Source organism: Oryx dammah, unplaced genomic scaffold (genome assembly GCF_014754425.2).
Source record: "Oryx dammah isolate SB20612 unplaced genomic scaffold, SCBI_Odam_1.1 HiC_scaffold_3, whole genome shotgun sequence".
NCBI lineage: Eukaryota > Metazoa > Chordata > Mammalia > Artiodactyla > Bovidae > Oryx > Oryx dammah.
Window position 1 is genome coordinate 101,381,684 of NW_024070187.1, and position 21,081 is coordinate 101,402,764.

At 43.4% G+C, this 21,081-nt stretch overlaps 1 pseudogene; it reads left to right on the forward strand.

The window, feature by feature from the left end:
• The first annotated feature begins 1,083 nt into the window (after positions 1–1,083).
• LOC120861622 lies at positions 1,084–14,853 on the forward strand (annotated as a pseudogene).
• The last annotated feature ends 6,228 nt before the right edge of the window (positions 14,854–21,081 follow it).

The window sequence follows — 21,081 nt, forward strand, 5'->3', positions numbered from 1 at the left end:
TTGTCTATCAGGGCTTTCTTGGATCTCCGTGACCTTCCTGACTCTTAAGGGCCATCTGTATCCTGGCAGTACAGCCACCTTTCTGAGTCTACCTAAGACAGGCTTTGTTCCTTGCAACCAAAAAGCCTCATGAGCTCAGACATGTGAACGCAGGTGTTAGGCTACCAGTGCTCCAAGGTGATGCAACCACAGAACCCTGGCTGGCTTAACAGCCTAGTGGAGGAAGTCCTGGACAACCTAAGTGGACCTTGGAGAGTGAAAAAGAAAAGAGGGAGAGACACGTCCCGTGGAGAGGAGACAGAGAAGTAAGTGGATGGAATTGTTTATGGCACATGGAGGTTTGAGTTTAAAGATTTGTTGTCTCCAAAGCGTTTGGACGAGAGGAAGAGGGAAGGGGAAGTGATCAAAGGAGAGACTGGAAAGGTGGACCAGGATCTGAGATGAAGGTCTCTGAATGCCAGGTTAAGGAGAAAAGACTTCATTTTTAAGAAGTGCCTTCCTGGCACCAAGTTTTCACATCTTTTCTATACCCGTTTAAAAACATATAAAAACTATAGAAGATCAAATGAAGCACAGAAAAGCTAAGTTAATTATTCTAGTTTAAAATCCCCAAACTAAACTAATACAGCATTGTAAAGCAATCATACTCCAATTAAAATATATTTAAAAATAAATAAAATCAAAGAAATGACAGAGCCTGATTCCACTTCAGTTTGAGGATGAGCCACTGAAAATTTAAAGGTGGATTAACATTCATTAATATATGAATACAGCCTTATCTGCTTGAAATATAAGCAAAGGAAATGCTTGTATTTTAGCTTGTTTTTGGCATATAAAGAAACCAAGAGCCTCTCAATCATTTTCTAATGGTTTGTTTTCCTAGACCGGTAACTTTGAAAGAGCCCCTTTAAATGGAAAAGTTTACTGTTAGCTGGAGAAGCTAACAATATTCCGAAAAAAGGAAGCTTATATGAAATGTTTAGAAAACATGGCTTAATGTGCAAAAGAACTCATTCAGCCCAGAAGCCACTGATTGTACCACAAAGCGCTAGACACTGGCTTGTTCTGCTGATCCCGCTCATAATGACTCGGGATGCGGCCAGTAACACTGGTACTATAATAACACTGGTGCTGCTGATCCCAGCTGTCCTTGTTGCCAGAGATCATTCTCCACCAGCTCTGCTTCATTGCATCACTAGCTCTCAATTCAACGTTTGTGGTAGATTCATTTCCCAGGTTTCTATGGAAGACAGGGAGGAAATCAAGACACTCTGAAACTGAGCTTCATGGGGGAAGGTGTCTCTATTCGCTCTAAAATTATCTGCTAAATTGTTGGTATGTTTAAGTAGAGGGACTTCCCTGATGACTCAGATGATAAAGAATCTGCGTACAATTCAGGAGACCTGGGTTTGATCCCTGGGTTGGGACCATCCCCTGGAGGAAGGCATGGCAACTCACTCCAGTACTCTTGCCTGGAGAATCCCATGGTCAGAGGAGCCTGGTAGGCCACAGTCCATGGGGTGGCAAAGAGACGGACAGAAGGATCCACAATTTTCATCATATTGAGAGGCTAACAGGCAGAAAGGCCAGGGGTCTCCAAAGGAGGAAATAGGCTGCAAGTGTCAGACATTTTTATCTCTCTTAGGCAGCAGGAGGAAACAAACTAGCGATATTTTTTTCCTTCTCTATACAAATTTAAAAGGCTGTTTCTCTTAAAATACTGTGTTGCCATAATGACACCTGGTTTCACCTGAAGTTAACTATTCTCAACCTAGAGATAACCAATGCATTTCTCTTATGGAAATGTTTGTCTTAAGCTATGCTAATGTACTGGAGAAGGCGATGGCACCCCACTCCAGTACTCTTGCCTGGGAAATCCCATGGACCGAGGAGCCTGGTGGGCTGCAGTCCATGGGGTCACTAAGAGTCTCACATGACTGAGCGACTTCACTTTCACTTTTCACTTTCGTGCAATGGAGAAGGAAATGGCCACGCACTCCAGTGTTCTTGCCTGGAGGATCCCAGGGACGGGGGAGCCTGGTGGGCTGCCGTCTATGGGGTCGCACAGAGTTGGACACGACTGAAGCGACTTAGCAGAGAGCAGAGCAGAGCATGCTAAGGTACTATACATTTACCCCAAAATCTGTCTTCAAGTCAATTCTACCTCTTGGCTCAGAACCTACTTGACAAATCAGTATGTTATACTCAGATATTGTTCGCTATTCACTTTCATGCATTGGAGAAGGAAATGGCAACCCACTCCAGTATTCTTGCCTGGAGAATCCCAGGGATGGGGGAGCCTGGCGGGCTGCCGTCTATGGGGTCGCAGAGTCGGACACGACTGAAGCGACTTAAGAGCAGCAGCAGCAGCAGCAGCAGCAATCTATGTAAACGAAACTATTTGTATGGTGATCTGCCCTTCTTCAAGATTCAAGTTAATCATTTTACGGCCCAGGATGAACCATTTGGTGCCAAGATTATCCCAAAATGCATCTTATGGATGAGGGGCCTGGTGCCGTTCTGAGTTTCAAGACATTCCTTTCTTTTATTAACAGACTGCTAGTGACTATATAATATCCAGCTGAAGACTAGCAGGGGGTATTCTTTCTGCCCCCTTCTGATGTCTATGTCAGAAGCTTTCTCTATCTCCTTTATACTTTAATAAAACTTTATTACACAAAAGCTCTGAGTGATCAAGCCTTGTCTCTGGCCCTGGATTGAATTCTCCTCCGGGGGCCAAGAATCCCGGCGTCTTTGCATGATTCAGTGACAACCTTTCAATATTCTCACTGGTGTCTGCAACTAAGAAGCTGGAATCTATTAAATTAAATAAAGAAAATAACACCAACAATCATCAGATCTGCCTGAATATTGTTTTGCGGAACTATTGCATTCTGGAAAAACCCATCAGCGCTGAGGAGGAGAGCTGAGAATACAACATGATTCATATTATACACATTGCTTGCCATACATCACTTGCATATCATAGCTAAAGCATGGGTAAGGAAAGATAGTATAACATAAAATATCTTTCTGATAAAATGAATACAAATCTTAAACTTCTTCAATGTTAATATAGAAATATATTAATATTCTATGGTAGGACTTCCCTGGTGGCTCAGACGGTTAAGCGTCTGTCTACAATGCGGGAGACCTGGGTTCGATCCCTGGGTTGGGAAGATCCCCTGGAGAAGGAAATGGCAATCCACTCCAGTACTATTGCCTGGAAAATCCCATGGACAGAGGAGCCTGATAGGCTACATTCCATGGGGTCGCAAAGAGTTGGACATGACTGAGTGATTTCACTTTCATATTCTATGGTAATATAATGAAAATGAATATTCTCAAAGTAAAAATTTAAACGTAGAGTTCTTTTGCATTTCAAGTATATTTAGATTCTGGGTTGCATGTTGATGTACATATTGAGAATTGTATTCACTCTCCTCTTCTTTGTATTAGGGAGTAAAATCTTTGGATTTTAGAGGAGCACATGGCTGCCCAGAGGGGGACTCCTTTTCCCAGGCTTCCTTGCAGCAAGGCATGCCCACGTGGCTAAGTTCTGGCCAATGGAATATGAACAGAAGTGATGCTCCTGGTCGCTTTCCTTCTCACTTCTCTTTCCTATTGGCTAGAAACTGGCAACTTTGGAAATAGTTTAAAGTGAAAGTAGCTCAGTCATGGAGTCTTTGTGACCTCATGGACTATACAGTCCATGGAATTTTCGAGGCCAGAATACTGGAGTGAGTGGCTGTTTCCTTCTCCTGGGGATCTTCCCAACCCAGGGATCGAACCCAGATCTCCCACATTGCAGGCGGATTCTTTACGAGCTGAGCCACAAGGGAAGCCCAAGAATACTGGAGTGGGTAACCTATCCCTTCTCCAGGGGATCTTCCTGACCCAAGAACTGAACCAGGGTCTTCTGCATTGCAAGTGGTTTCTTTACCAGCTAAGCTATCAGGGAAGCATGATAATTTCCTTGTACCCAAAGGTACCCTTGATTGTTTCATGAAAGAAAGAAAGAAAGTGAAGTCGTTTAGTCGTGTCTGACTCTTTGCGACCCCATGGACTAGAGCCTACCAGGCTCCGCCCTCCATGGGATTCTCCAGGCAAGAGTACTGGAGTTCTTCTTTAATCTAGTTTATTTTTTGAGTTTCCTTATAAGAAGCCTGGACTTCCCTGGTGGCTCAGACAGTAAAGAATTGGGAGGCCTGAAAAGTGGGAGACCTGGTTTTGATCCCTGGGTTGGGAAGATCCTCTGCAGGAGGATATGGCAACCCACCCTAGTATTCTTGCCTGGAGAATCCCCATGGACAGAGGAGCCTGGTGGGCTACAGTTCATGCGTTCACAAAGAGTCAGACATGATTGAGAGACTAAGCACTTTAAGAAGCTTAATCTATATCCTCATGAATATATGTATTATATGTGTATATTCAGAAACTATGTAGAGTTCTCACCAGAAACACTGAATTATCTTTCATTTAATAATTGAAGAAAAACTGTTCTCCAACTGTGCTCTCAGAATATTATTATGCATACTCAGTAGGCTTTAATATTATTTAGATTAAGTTAACTTTTAGACTGAATTTATTAAAGTGAATGGAGTATTTAGCCTTTGCAAATATGGGTAATGAAGACAATGCCCCAGTCTATCAACTATTTTTTGAGGATAAATAGAAATTATATCACTGGTTCATGAAACAACTAGTTACCATTTGGCAAATTTTTACATCAAAGACTAAAATTATTGGTCATAATTTTAAGTTGAAATATTGATTATTCAAGTGCAATTTGCAAATTTGGCTCTTATAAATGAATATAATGAAAATGAGGTGAGGCTGCAAACTTGCTTCTGTTCCATTGTAAACTGACTAATGGAACTGGTTCTCAGCCTTGACACATCACCTGAGGAATTTTTTTTAAGTCTTTGCCCACAGGGTCCATCCCAGAGAATCTGGTTTAATTGGTCTGGGATTAGAGCTTCAGCAATGGTATTTTCAAAAAGTCCTAGATAATCCCAATGGGCTTCCCTAGTGGCTCAGATGGTAAAAAGTCTGCCTGCAATGCAGGAGACGCAGGATAGATCCCAGGGTTAGGAAGAGCCCCTGGAGAAGGAAATGGCAACTGACTCCAGTATTCTTGCCTGGAGAATCCTGTGGATGGAGGAGCCTGACAGGCTACAGTCCATGGGGTCACAAAGAGTCAGACAGGACTGAGTGAATAAACATAGCACACACATGTAGCCAGCATTGAGAATACTGCTTTAATATAATAGTTAATTCTGAAAACTTTGGGGCACTCTTGGGTTCTAGGCACAGGTCTTATTTTAGAAATAAAACACTAACCAAATTCCAACCCTATTTAATATGATGAGTTGAATTCTTATGTCAGTCACACAGACTTGTCTGCTTCCTCTGCTAACAAATAAATGGGCCCAACATTTGAGTTACTGGAGCATTTAGCTCTCGTCAACTCCCGGATGGTGACTAGTTAAGACATAATAAGTCATCAGAAAAATTGTAAAAGTATTTTGGCTTTTTGGTAAACTGCCTATCCCAAGGTCAGTCAGAATACAGTATCTCTGAGTTTTGCTCTAGTTGGCTTTCTCTGAGCATCTGAATTGTCATCAAAATAAACCTGACTTAAGCCCATGAATGATTTCCTCTGTCCTTGCACCACAATACAACAGATGGGAGAGATTACAACAGGAGAAACCTCTACAGACTGTAGGTCTTGTGATCAGACACACAAAACAGCCTGGCTTTCCCTTTTTGGCACAGATCATGACTATTATTTTAAGCAACTGAATACAAATATAGTGTTTGGTTTGAAACCTTATTGTGTAACTGACATGAAAGAGACCTTTACCATTCTTTTATGTCACACAAGTCATTCTTTCCAAGTTGCACGTCTAGCAGATTGTCTGGAAGTCCCCCATGGGGAAAAAGGGGAACTAGCAGAAGGGAGGGTGCAGGAGGTCTGTCTGGGACGTTGTTGTTGGAACCACATCCACCCCCAACCCAAATAGAACTTCAAAGCTGTCTCATCTCCTTCCTGGGGTGGATGTTTCCGTACCTTCATCTGGCCTTTCCCCTCACAGTCAATACCAAGCTATGGCAATAAATTGGGAGTTTACATAGGTAGAGAAAGGACAGACTTCACTGTGCTTTGAAATGGTGACCGTATTAGTAAGAGAAAGTTTTGTTTGTCATTTAGAAGTTCCACTCTGAGGATGTACCTAAGAATACACTGTCCTTTATCCTGCCTTATTCAGGACTCTAAGGATGTGAATTACTCTGTCCACTTTTCTCTGTTTTAGCTTCACTAAGGGGGCATCTTGAAGAAGTCAAATGACCCCAAGGAATGAAAAAGGACTAAATCATGGAGGAAATAGAAGGAGAGAGGAAAGTGGAAGACAGAGATGGGAGACCGGAAGGAAGAGATACCCTTGTGCCCATGGGAATTAGATTCCATATGGGTTGATAAATGTCTTGAAAGGCAAAGTAAAGAACTGTTTTCACTGTCCTTTAGAAATTGTATGTGTACTTGAAGGGATAATGTTATTTTTTTTTTTCTGGGAGTGGATCATACCTTCCTGACTTCTCAAATATTAAGGAGAGGGGTAAAGGGGCACCCAGCAAGTCTGAAGGATTATGACAATTTGAAATCTGGTCCACATAAGGTCAGAAGCAAAAGGAAGGTCCTATATAAGAGAGTGAGACAGGATGTTCTGGACCTTGGCCAAAACTAGGTGCATGCAGTTCAGAATCTGATACAGAGCAGGGCAACCATAGAGAAGATGTAAATATGATCTAGACGTTCACCCTAACATGATTTAAATATGAAGAGTTCCATCAGCGAATATATAGCTTAACCTCCTGGCCATCACTTGCATGCATAGTTGCAATTACAGTGATTTTTAATTTTCTCACTTAGCATATTTTTTTATGTTTTACAGTTTCAACTTATTATAGCTTTCTTTTTCTTTCCTTTCACTATTTGAAATGAAGCAATGAACAACTTTATGCAAATATCATTTGCTATTTATCAAGTTAGATTGATTATCCACTCTAAATTCATCCATTATCCAGAACAGCAATGAAAAAATTTCCCCCGTGAGAAGATGCCTTCTAATTTAACTACATGTATTCTTCCAACCAGTCTGAATGGAGAATCATATGTATCTTTTTAACCTCCCTCTATTGCAATAGACGTTCAACTAGGCTATAATTGCTTGATTTAATGTTGGTAATTTAATGGCACCAAGGGCTTCCCAGGTGGCGCTAGTGGTAAAGAACCTGCCTACCAATCAAACCCAGGTTTGATCTCTGGGTTGGGAAGATCCCCTGGAGAAGGAAATGGCTACCTACTCAGTACTCTTGCCTAGAAAATCCCATGGATGGAGGAGCCTGGTAGGCTGCAGTCCATAGGGTCGCGAAGAGTCAGACAGGACTGAGCGACTTCACTTTCACTTTTCACTTTCATTTGGGGCTTCCCTGGTGGCTCAGAGGTTAAAGCGTCTGCCTCCAATGCGGGAGACCTGGGTTCGATCCCTAGGTCGGGAAGATGCCCTGGAGAAGGAAATGGCAACCCACTCCAGTATTCTTGCCTGGAGAATCCCATGGACGGAGGAGCCTAGTAGGCTACAGTCCACGGGGTCGCAAAGAGTCCGACACGACTGAGCGACTTCACCACCACCATTTCACTTTCATGCATTGGAGAAGGAAAATGGCAGCCCACTCCAGTGTTCTTGCCTGGAGAATCCCAGGGATGGAAGAGCCTGGTGGGCTGCCGTCTATGGGGTTGCACAGAGTTGGACACGACTGGAGAGACTTAGCAGCAGCAGCAGCCAATATTCTTGTCTGGAGAATCCCAAGGACAGAGTAGCCTGGTGGATTACAGTCCATTAGGTTGCAAAGAGACGGACATGACTGAATCGATTTAGCAGGCACCACAGAGTAAAGATGTAAATTACCCAGAGGAATTCTTAAACTGCAGGCTTTGCAGAGTTCAAGTCTAAGAGTTGTAATTTAATAGCTTTATGACCTGAAAGATAAGAATTATCATTAAATGCAGCTGGGGTTTATTGACATTTCTTTAAGAACAAAAATTTTCAAAACGTTTCAAATTCTGAAGTTCAAGAACGCTGGGTAGTTCAGCTCTGTAATTTCTATAATCCCCAGCAGGTGGCAATATTGCTTTCTGTTATCATCCCAGAGAAGCCAGAAGAATCTGGAATTCAGAGCAGAGGAGGATGGGTTAACCTTGGACAGAAATTTTCAAATTAAGGAATTAAGATTTTTTTTTTCACTAACCAAAAAGAACCCACGTTTCTGTCCACCTGGGAAGCCCCAAATACAGAGAGTGTGCATGACAAAATTGAATTCTTGATTTGAATATGATTTGGCTCTACTGAACTCGTCACTTCTCTGAACCTCTGTATTTATTTTATTTAAGAAACATTACCTACATTACTGATAAGACAACTAATAAGAAATAGAAGGGAATGGCAACCCACTCCAGTACTCTTGTCTAGAAAATTCCATGGATGGAGGAGCCTGGTAGGCTACACTCCAAGGGGTCGCCAAGAGTCAGACACAACTGACCAACTTCACTTCACTTCTTCAAGAAATAGAAAAGGATCACAACTAGACAGACTGTGTAGGCATACTACATGCTCTGTATGGTCTCCAAAAGTTCTAGAAATAAATGACATTGTCTGCTGCAGTAAAAGATCTTGTGGGTTGGCAGAACTGAGGCACTAAATTTTAAGGAACTTTTCTGCTCCACTAAAAAAGCACCGAGTTCCCTTGAGCCATCAACTTGCCTCTGCATCATGATTTCCTAGTCCCCAGTCTGTAAAATCGAAGTTTATGCCTTGTGAAATTGTGGCTGATATCTGGCAAGGATTGCTCATTCAGCCCTTCCTCAAAATAAACTTTAAGCCCCTAACAAGTTGGGGAGGGTTTGTTCCTAATATGCCTACATTCCTTTGGTTCAAAACTCTATTTTTCTTCTTCCTTCTTTGGCTTCTTTGGGTTATTTTATATCTTATGTTGACTCCCTTGGAGGTGAGATTACTGACTTCCACTTCAATACGTGTGTGTGTGGGGGGGTGTGCGTGTGCACACACTCACTAAGTCACTTTGGTTGTGTCTGACTCTTTGTGACCCCATGGACTGAAGCCCACCAGGTTCCTCTGTTCACGGCATTTTTCAGGCAAAAGTACTGGAGTGGGTTGCCATGCCCTCCTCCAGGGGGTCTTCCCAACCCAGGGATCAAACCCACATCTCTTTATGTCTCTGCATTGCAGGCAGATTCTTTACCACTAGGGTAACCTGGGAAGGTCTCCACCTCAATATAGTCCCCCATTTTCCCTTAAACTTCTCTTCTACTTTCTTCCCTGACCTCTCCCATCCTATACAGTATGTTTATTTTGTTGTTGCCACAGAAAATAATTAAAGACAGATGTAATTTTTAATTATTTGAAGGGATGGGTTTAGGAAGCAGAAATTTTAAACCTCTGAGTGTATTAGTTATCTACTGCTGAGTGACACATCACCCCAAAATGTAGTGATTTACAACAAAGTAGCTATTATCTAAAAATTTCTATGGGTCATGAACCTCGCCCTGACTTAGCTGGGCCCTGTCTTTTGGGGGTTCTCATGGCTGCAGTAAACACGTTCATTCATCTCAAGTCTCCACCAGGGGAGGGTCTGTTTCGGGCTCACTCATGTCGGGGTTGGTAGTTTTCAGTCCATCACACATCATTGTGTGAAGGCCTCAGCTCCTCGTTAGCTGTTGGCTGGAGATCACCCTCAGTTCCTTGCCATGCAGGCCTCTCTAGAGGGCAGTTCACACACTGGCAGTTGGTTTCCATTCAGAGCACAAGCAAGAAAGAGTGAGCAAGATGGAAGTCACAGTCTCTTATAAGCTCATCTCAGAAGTGATATACCCATCACTTTTTTGTTTTAGTTCTTTTCTTTAAAAAAATGTTTATTTTTAAATATTTATTTATTTGACCATTCTGGGTCTTACTTGTGGCATGTGGGATCTTCTATCTTCTCTTTGGCGTTTTTAAGCAGAAGCATTATATTACTTTTATTTCACATATATCCACAGATGTTTGTAGACCAATGCCTGGTGGCTCAGACGGTAAAGAATCTGCCTGCAATTCGGGAGACCTGGGTTCGATCCCTGGGTTGGGAAGGGCATGGCAACACACTCCAGTGTTCTGGCCTGGAGAATTCCATGGACAGAGCCTGGCAGGCTACAGTCCATGGGGTCGCAAAGAGTCAGACACAACTGAATGGCTTTCACTTTTTCAAAGATGTTTGTACAACATACAGTGACCACTTCTGATGCTTATAGCACTTTTCCCCCCAGTGGCCCAAAGAAAAGGTGAGTGACACATATGTATCACCACTGCAATGCATGTAACACACGTTACACGTGTTACCCATGTAACACTGTAGCTCTGGGTGGAGCCCTACAGACGGAGGGCTGGGTGCCTGCGCGGCAACCGCCCTGCTAAGTCACTGCAGGAGGGTGATGGAGAGGCCAGGCTGGGAACTGTCATGGGCAGAGGCCCCCAGTCACCACGATCAGATGACTTACTTGGAAAAAACTTGATTTTGAGGACCCAGAGCTGTTCAGTTTTTTCTTTTTCCCACTGTAGGCTATTACAGTGGAATAAAACTTTGCTCTTTACCAAATCTTAGGCCAGTGCTTTACTTGCATGGTTCCTAATACAAATTTTTGTTGCGGCTTGTGAGATCTAGTTCCACAATCAGGGATTGAACCCAGGCCCCCTGCATGGGGAGCTCAGAGCCTTAGCCACTGGACCACCAGGGATGTCCCTACCCCTCACTTTTGCTGTAGGCTCTGTGTCGAAAGCAGGCCACTGGATCTGGTTCAGTCAAGGGGAGAGGACTGCACAAGGCTGTGAGGATCCAAAGGTAAGGTTCACCGGGGCCATCTTAGAATTCATGCTACATAATGACTAAGAACAAAGGAGATTAAGATGGGGACATTTGAGAAATTGTTTTAAGAGAGAAATTTGTTTATTTCTGGGCTTAAAGAATCTGCCTGCAATGCAGGAGACCCTGGTTTGATTCCTGGGTCCGGAAGATCCCCTGGAGAAGGGACAGGCTACCCACTCCAGTACTCTTGGGCTTCCCTGGTGGCTCAGATAGTCGAGAATCCACCTGCAATGCGGGAGACCTGGGTTCGATCCTTGAGTCAGGAAGATCCCCTGGAGGAGGGCATGGCAATCCACTTCAGTATTCTTGCCTGGAGAATCCCCATGGACAAAGAAGCCTGGCAGACCACAGTCCATGGGGTATCTGAAGGTAAAGTTTTCTGGGGCCATCTTAGAATTCTGCCTGGTGCCTAGCACATGCTATATGATGACTAAGAATAAAGGAAATTAGGGGAAACCCTGGCCATGACGGCCCAGGTAAGGTGGCAGGCAGGAGCGGAGGGGTTGTGGGCAAGGCTGACCCAGTGGAGCAAGCAGAGCGCTGGCCAGAGCGTGATTACTGCTGCAGATCTCTGCACAAGCGGCAAAAGAAGAAATAATATAAACCATCCATTATCCAGACTTTAAAGTCACGGTGAGAAGGAAGATCAGGAGGCACACAGCCTGGCCAAATATTTTTCAGAGGGGAACTCTGCTCTCCCAGTTCAGCCATCACCACGTGGTCGCGTCCCTGCTCACCTTCTTCCGTAAGCAGTGGACCCCAGGTGCTTTTAACAAGTCCGTTGAACTGCCTGTGGAGATCTGGAGCAGCAACCGTGTGTTTCCCAGTGCAGAGAAAGTACTTGGAACACTGGACACCATTTTCCTCGTCTCCTGTGCCATGGGCCTTCTCATCAGCGGTATCTCGCTGATCGGCTGAATTTGCCATGGGTTCTATCTTGTGGCACGTGCTTTTCTGCATTAGTGGTGTTCATCTTTGGCACTCTCACGGAACGGCTGCATTTCCACCAGGGGCTGTGCTGCAGTCTGGGGATTGTTGAATGGCCTGCTGCCATCCACCAGCTGGCCCTGCGTGGTTTTTGTTACCAGCAACTGGTTTGGGAAAGCTGGAGTTGTTTTTGGTCTCTGGAGTGCTGGTGCGTCAGTGGGCAATACTTTGGGAGCATGTCTAGCTCCTTCCGTTCTGCAGTATGGTTATGAGCGCCTTCCTGGTGATGCTGGCTATGCAGTTTGCCAGTGGGACCATCGTGTTCTTTGGACTCCTGGTGTCACGGGAAGAAATCGGTCTCCCAGGTATCGAGACAGAAGAAAATTTTGAAGAAGGCTCACATGGGTCATGAATTAATGGTGCTGAAAATGAAGAAGAAGCTGAGCCTAATTGTTCAATCCAAGAAGGCAATACTGTGACCCAAGTCAAGGCAATAAGCTACTACCAGGCTTGTTGCCTTCCCGGAGTTATAGTGTATTCACTGGCCTATGGGTGCTTCAAAGTAAAAGTCGCTCAGTCATGTCTGACTCTGTGGGACCCCGTGGACTAATTCTGCAGGCCAGAATACTGGAGTGGATAGCTGTTCCCTTCTCCAGGGGATCCTCCCAACCCAGGGATTGAACCCAGGTCTCTCACATTGCCAGCAGATTCTTTACCAGCTGAGCCACAAGGGAAGCCTAAGAATATTGGAGTGGGTAGCCTATCCCTTCTCCAGGAGATCTTCCTAACCCAGGAATCAAACTGGGGTTTTCTGCATTGCAGGCAGATTCCTTACCAGCTGAGCTACCAGGGAAGCCCTTGAAGTTAGTGAATTACTCCTTCTGATTGCCCTTTTATTTGCGTATCAACTTCAAATGGAAGGAGGCCAAAGCTGACCAGCTGGCCATTTGATAAGATGTTGGAGGAATTATAGATGGAATGCTGCAAGGCTTCATCTCCAATGTGTTACAGAAAAGAGCACCGATGTTAGCTCTCAGTCTACTTCTGTTCTTTCGGTCCCTCTGTGGATACAATCCTTCTTCAAATGATAAGTCCTTCAATACACTTGTCACAGGATTTTTTATTGGTGGACCTTCTAATATGATTCAGTTCAGTTCAGTTAAGTTGCTCGGTTGTGTCCGACTCTTTGCGATCCCATGGACTGCAGCACTCCAGGCCTCCCTGTCCATCACCAACTCCCGGAGTTCACTCAAGCTCATGTTCACTGAGTCAGTGATGCCATCCAACCATCTCATCTTCTGTCGTCCGCTTCTCCTCCTGCCTTCAATCTTTCCCAGCATCAGGGTATTTTCTAATGAGTCAGTTCTTTGCATCAGGTGGCCAAAGTATTGGAGTTTCAGCTTCAGGATCAGTCCTTCCAATGAACACCCAGGACCAATCTCCTTTAGGATAGACTGGTTGGGTCTCCTTGCAGTCCAAGGGACTCTCAAGAGTCTTCTCCAAAACCATAGTCCAAAAGCATCAATTCTTCGGCACTCAGCCTTCTTCACAGTCCAACTCTCACATCCATACATGACCACTGGAAAAACCATAGCCTTGACTAGACGGACCTTTGTTGGCAAAGTAATGTCTCTGCTTTTGAATATTCTGTCTAGGTTGGTCATAACTTTTCTTCCAAGGAGCAAGCGTCTTTTAATTTCATGGCTGCAATCACCATCTGCAGTGATTTTGGAGCCCCCCAAAATAAAGTCAGCCACTGTTTCCACTGTCTCCCCATATATTTGCCATGAAGTAATGGGACCAGATGCCATGATTTTAGTTTTATGAATGTTGAGCTTTAAGCCAACTTTTTCACTCTCCTCTTTCACTTTCATCAAGTGGCTCTTTAGTTCTTCTTCGCTTTCTGCCATAAGGGTTCTGTCATCTGCATATCTGAGGTTATTGGTAATTCTCCCAGCAATCTTGATTCCAGCTTGTGCTTCCTCCAGCCCAGCATTTCTCATGATGTACTCTGCATAGAAGTTAAATAAGCAGGGTGACGAAATACAGTCTTGACGTACTCCTTTCCCAATTTGGAATCAATCTGTTGTTCCGTGTCCAGTTCTAACTGTTGCTTCCTGACCTGCATACAGATTCCTCAGAAGAAAGGTCATGTGGTCTGGTATTCCCATCTCTTTCAGAATTTTCCACAGTTTATTGTGATCCACACAGTCAAAGGCTTTGGCATAGTCAAGAAAGCAGAAGGAGATGTTTTTCTAACTCTCTTGCTTTTTTGATGATCTGGCAGATGCAGGCAATTTGATCTCTGGTTCCTCTGCCTTTTCTAAATCCAGCTTGAACATCTGAAAGTTCACAGTTCTCATACTGTTGAAGCCTGGCTTGGAGAATTTTGAGCATTGCTTTACTAGCATGTGAGATGAGTGCAATTGTGTGGTAGTTTGAGCATTCTTTGGCATTGCCTTTCTTTGGCATTGGAATGAAAGCTGACGTTTTCCAGTCCTGTGGCCACTGCTGAGTTTTCCAAATTTGCTGGCATATTGAGTGCAGCACTTTCGCAGCATCATCTTTCAGGATTTGAAATAGCTCAACTGGAATTCCGTCACCTCTACTAGCTTTGTTTGTAGTGATGCTTCCTAAGGCCTGCTTGACTTTGCATCTAATATGATTAGCTTCACTATTTCTGTGAACCTTGGTCGTCAGGAGCTGATCCAAGCGAGCAATGAGGCTTTGGCGATAGTCACTGGGATGTTTGATGGAACCGGGAGCATTGGAGCTGCCATGGACCAGTATTTAGTGTCTTTGATCCAGGACAACCTAAGATAGATGTGGGTGTTCTACTTTTTCATTAGTATGACAATTTGCAGAATTCTGTTTATTTCACCATTAATAGTGAGGGAAATATGCTGTCTTATGCAAAGACAACAAGCTCGCATTTTGAGTGAGTGACTGGTGCCCACAAAAAATACAAGAATAACAGGAGACACATCAGGACTATTATTTAATTCGCCCTGTTTTTGGTTTGTCTTAAGAACTCCAACGTAACCTCAGACTGCCGAGCCTCTTTCAGCAGGGTCAGCCCCCTGGAGATGCTGACCAGAGCGAAGGCTGGGTTGTTTTTTCTGCACTGCAGAAATTATTGTTAATGATTTCTATTCATCTCCTTGTTTCATGACTGTACTCAATGTCAGGCCTATGAATCTGCCGGCAACTCTGTGGGCCTGTGGAGGGTCATCCATTTAACCATAAATGCTTTTTTAGACCTTGACCCCTGTTCTCCAGCCTGGAAAGCCGAGTGACCGAGAAGCAGTCGTGCCTGGTTGGTAGCAACGACACGCTCCGTGAATAGAAAGGAATGTTGCATTTTGCTTCAGTCATGAGTTTACAGACAGCAGCTCATCTCTGAAGCATCAAATCCTGGTCCAGTGCTCCAGCTGGGTCCAGTGTAAGCCTGTCTTGGACAGAGAATCCCTTAGTTAAGCTCTGGTGGGAAAAATCACACTACGTGCTGCGTGGCTCCATTACTCTGTGTCTGCTCTGAAGTCCTTCAGCTCCAGAAGCAGAAATATCTTCCAGTGATCGCCGGATCTTCTCCTCTGTCTTCATTCAGAATTACCTTCAATGCCTGGAAGTCTTTTGTCTTCCTTTCAAGGACCATGAGATACCTCAGTTGTGGATGTTCCAGTGTGCAATTTATACTGGAAGTACTCAACCCCAGGCTTGTTCTCTGGGAACTTTTTAGGATCCACTAGGAAGCAACTTAGCAGCAGCAGCAGCAGGAAGCCAGTAAGCTTAGCCCTATTTTCAGAGGCTCGATCTCGGTCATAACTGGGTTCCTTGCATTACCTCAGCAGAAGACTAAAATCAGAGAAAAAGGAAAGACCTTTTGGCCCTCTATGCATTAAGTATGTGACGTTGAATCACGGTGGATTACTAGGGCCTGAGTGGTATCTATTCTTTAGAAGTCTGTAGAATATATGTCTTCAAGGCTGTGAATTCTATACTAATTATCAATATTTTAAGGTTATCCTTATATATATTTTAAATATGGAAGTGAGCAGGTGAAAAATGTGAAATTTTATGGTTGCTTAATTTACATGGAGTTAGGGAAAAATTTTCGACTTTTTGCTTTAATACTCTCAAATGTGTATTTATAAACTTGTTAATGTTATTTAATCAAGCAGATTTCCAATCAGTTAACTGCTCAATACTGACCAAAAGAAAAACTATGAAACACAGAAAGGGAAAATAAACTGACTTTTATAAAATAAAAAAGAAAAGGAGATTAGGATTCTAATGGGATGTTTGAGAAATCGTATTAAGAGAGAAATCTGTATATTTCTATTTTTGTGTCCATATGTGCATAAGTTGGTGCCTTTTAATAAGCTCTGTTCTGTTCTGTACTCGAAGACCATATCTCACTTTCGCGTTTTCGTGGGCTGTTCTCTGTATTTGAAGCACAGTTCCTCCTTCTCTTTACGCAGCAAACTTTCATCTGTGAGTTTCCGAATTCCTCTTAGTCATCACTTCTTCTGTGCAGTATTCTCTGAATTTCATTTTCAAGGAAAGCTCAGTGTTCTTTTGGTTTCAGTTCAGTTCAGTTCAGTCGCTCAGTCGTGTCCGACTCTTTGCGACCCCATGAATCGCAGCACGCCAGGCCTCCCTGTCCGTCACCATCTCCCAGGGTTTCCTCAGACTCGCGTCCATCGAGTGGGTGATGCCATCCAGCCATCTCATCCTCTATCATCCCCTTCTCCTCCTGCCCCCAATCCCTCACAGCATCAGAGTCTTTTCCAAGGAGTCAACTCTTTGCATGAGGTGGCCAAAGTACTGGAGTCTCAGCTTTAGCATCATTCCTTCCAAAGAAATCCCAGGGCTGATCTCCTTCAGAATGGACTGGTTGGATCTCCTTGCAGTCCAAGGGACTCTCAAGAGTCTTCTCCAACACCACAGTTCAAAAGCATCAATTCTTCGGCACTCAGTCTTCTTCACAGTCCAACTCTCACATCCATACATGACCTCAGGAAAAACCATAGCCTTGACTAGATGGACCTTAGTTGGCAAAGTAACGTCTCTGCTTTTGAATATGCTATCTAGGTTGATCATAACTTTTCTTCCAAGGAGTGTCTTTTAATTTCATGGCTGCAATCACCATCTGCAGTGATTTTGGAGCCCCCAAAAATAAAGTCTGACTGTTTCCACTGTTTCCCCATCTATCTCCCATGAAGTGATGGGACCGGATGCCCGGATGATCTTCGTTTTCTGAATGTTGAGCTATAAGCCAACTTTTTCACTCTCCTCTTTCACTTTCATCAAGAGGCTTTTTAGTTCCTCTTCACTTTCTGCCATAAGGGTGGTGTCAGCTGCATATCTGAGGTTATTGATATTTCTCCCGGCAATCTTGATTCCAGCTTGTGTTTCTTCCAGTCCAGCGTTTCTCATGATGTACTCTGCATAGAAGTTAAATAAGCAGGGTGACAATATACAGCCTTGATGCACTCCTTTTCCTATTTGGAACCAGTCTGTTGTTCCATGTCCAGTTCTAACTGTTGCTTCCTGACCTGCATACAGATTTCTCAAGAGGCAGGTCAGGTGGTCTGGTATTCCCATCTCTTTCAGAATTTTCCACAGCTTATTGTGATCCACACAGTCAAAGGCTTTGGCATAGTCAATAAAGCAGACATAGATGTGTTTCTGGAACTCTCTTGCTTTTTCCATGATCCAGCGGATGTTGGCAATTTGATCTCTGGTTCCTTTGCCTTTTTTAAAACCAGCTTGAACATCAGGGAGTTCACAGTTCCTGTATTGCTGAAGGCTGGAGTGCAATTGTGAGGTAGTTTGAGCATTCTTTGGCATTGCCTTTCGTTGGGATTGGAATGAAAACTGACCTTTTCCAGTCCTGTGGCCATTGCTGAGTTTTCCAAATTTGCTGGCGTATTGAGTGCAGCACTTTCACAGCATCATCTTTCAGGATTTGAAATAGCTCAACTGGAATTCCATCACCTCCACTAGCTTTGTTCATAGTGATGCTTTCCAAGGCCCACTTGACTTCACATTCCAAGATGTCTGGCTCTAGATTAGTGATCACATCATCATGATTATCTGGGTCGTGAAGATCTTTTTTGTACAGTTCTTCTGTGTATTCTTGCCACCTCTTCAGGTCCAGACCATTTCTGTCCTTTATCGAGCCCATCTTTGCATGAAATTTTCCCTTGGTATCTCTAATTTTCTTGAAGAGATCTCTAGTCTTTCCCATTCTGTTGTTTTCCTCTATTTCTTTGCATTGATTGCTGAAGAAGGCTTTCTTATCTCTTCTTGCTATTCTTTGGAACTCTGCATTCAGGTGCTTATATCTTTCCTTTTCTCCTTTGTTTTTCGCCTCTCTTCTTTTCACAGCTATTAGTAAGGCCTCCCCAGACAGCCATTTTGTTTTTTTGCATTTCTTTTCCATGGGGATGGTCTTGATCCCTGTCTCCTGTACAATGTCACGAACCTCATTCCATAGTTCATCAGGCACTTTATCTATCAGATCTAGGCCCTTAAAGCTATTTATCACTTCCACTGTATAATCATAAGGGATTTGATTTAGGTCATACCCGAATAGTGTAGTGGTTTTCCCTACTTTCTTCAATTTGAGTCTGAATTTGGTAATAAGGAGTTCATGATCTGAGCCACAGTCAGCTCCTGGTCTTGTTTTTGTTGACTGTATAGAGCTTCTCCATCTTTGGCTGCAAAGAATATAATCAATCTGATTTCAGTGTTGACCATCTGGTGATGTCCATGTGTAGAGTCTTCTCTTATGTTGTTGGAAGAGGGTGTTTGCTATGACCAGTGCATTTTCTTCAGTTCAGTTCAGTTCAGTTGCTCAGTCGTGTCTGATCTTTGCGACCCCATGAATCACAGCACGCCAGGCCTCCCTGTCCATCACCATCTCCCAGAGTTCACTCAGACTCACGTCTATCGAGTCCGTGATGCCATCCAACCATCTCATCCTCGGTCGTCCCCTTCTCCTCCTGCCTCCAATCCCTCCCAGCATCAGAGTTTTTTCCAATGAGTCAACTCTTCTCATGAGGTGGCCAAAGTACTAGAATTTCAGCTTTAGTATCATTCCTTTCAAAGAAATCCCAGGGTTGATCTCCTTCAGAATGGACTGGTTGGATCTCCTTGCAGTCCAAGGGACTCTCAAGAGTCTTCTCCAACACCACAATTCAAAAGCATCAATTCTTCGGCGCTCAGCCTTCTTCACGGTCCAACTCTCACATCCATACATGACCACAGGAAAAACCATAGCCTTGGCAGACCTCTATTAGTCTTTGCCCTGCTTCATTCCGCATTCCAAGGCCAAATTTGCGTGTTACTACAGGTGTTTCTTGACTTCCTGCTTTTGCTTTCCAGTCCCCTATCATGAAAAGGACATCTTTTTTGGGTGTTTGTTAGTTCTAAAAGGTCTTATAGGTCTTCATAAAACCATTCAACTTCAGTGTCTTCATCATTACTGGTTGGGGCATAGACTTGGATCACTGTGATATTGAATGGTTTGCCTTGGAGACGAACAGAGATCATTCTGTCGTTTTTGAGATTGCATCCAAGTACTGCATTTCGGAGTCTTTTGTTGACCATGATGGCTACTCCATTTCTTCTGAGGGATTCTTGCCCACAGTAGTAGATATAATGGTCATCTGAGTTAAATTCACCCATTCCAGTCCATTTTAGTTCACTGATTCCTAGAATGTTGACGTTCACCCTTGCCATCTCTTGTTTGACCACTTCCAATTTGCCTTGATTCATGGACCTGACATTCCAGGTTCCTATGCAATATTGCTCTTTACAGCATCAGATCTTGCTTCTATCACCAGTCACATCCACAACTGGGTATTGTTTTTGCTTTGGCTCCATCCCTTCATTCTTTCTGGAGTTATTTCTCCACTGATCTCCAGTAGCATATTGGGCACCTAATGACCTGGGGAGTTCCTTTTTTGGTATCCTATCATTTTGCCTTTTCATACTGTTCATGGGGTCTCAAGGCAAGAATACAGAAGTGGCTTGCCATTCCCTTCTCCAGTGGACCACATTCTGTCAGACCTCTCCACCAAGACCCACCTGTCTTGGGTTGCCCCGCAGGCATGGCTTGTTTTCATTGAGGACCACCAAGGCTGTGGTCCTAGTGTGATTAGATTGACTAGTTTTCTGTGAGTATGGTTGGCTCACAGAAAACTAGTCAATCTTTTGGTTTACTCCTACAGTATGGTAAACTCTATTGGAACTGCCGTTTACATATGTCTATCTGTCAGGGCTTTTAGTGCAATAATAATGACTTCTTCAACACTGTGTTCCCACTATAAGTGCTTGACCTATAACAGGAGAGCAATCAATGTCAGAGTAAAGAAAGAAGAAAGGAAACACCTCATACTTTGGAAACGTATTGTTTCAGTTCAGCCTCTAATCAAAAGGCTTCTTAAAGAGTACAAACTGGAAATAAATGGAGAAGAGCAACAGAATATTTATTGTTTAGTTGCTAAGTCATGTTCTATTCTTTTTCAACACCATGGACTAGGCTCCTCTGTCCATGCGATTTCCCAGGCAAGAATATTGGATGGGGTGGCCATTTCCTTCTCCAGGGGATCTTCCTGACCCAGGGATTGAAACCACTTCTCCAGCATTGGCAGGCAGATTCTTTACCAATGAGCCATCAGGAAAGCCAATTATTCAATTACAAGATTTCTTATGTTAAATCATTGTTTTTCCTTGTAAATCCTCAGTCTACCTCTTATAAAGGTAGGATGGTCAGGTGATCAGCTATGGACTTAGTTAGGCTCTTAACTTTCTTCAATGGGGGTAAACCTATCTTCTACCATTTAATTGATGATCAAGGCATACGATCTGTCTTTAGTAACACCAAATCTCTTCAAGTTGTTAGATTTGATCTTAAGAATATCAACTTGAATTCTCTGCTAAGTCTTAGCAGTGGGTAAATAGTTCTTTTCTCCCCCCCCAAGTGTTCTACTTTTACTCTCCTTCCAAATAAGACCATATATATCTTACGAACTTTAACTGGACCATTTGACCTTCATAGAATAACTTTTACTGAATACATTTAAGTTACACGGAATAGTTATCTGAGATGACACTCACTATTATATTAATTGTATTCATAGATAATGCTGTGAAGGACATAAT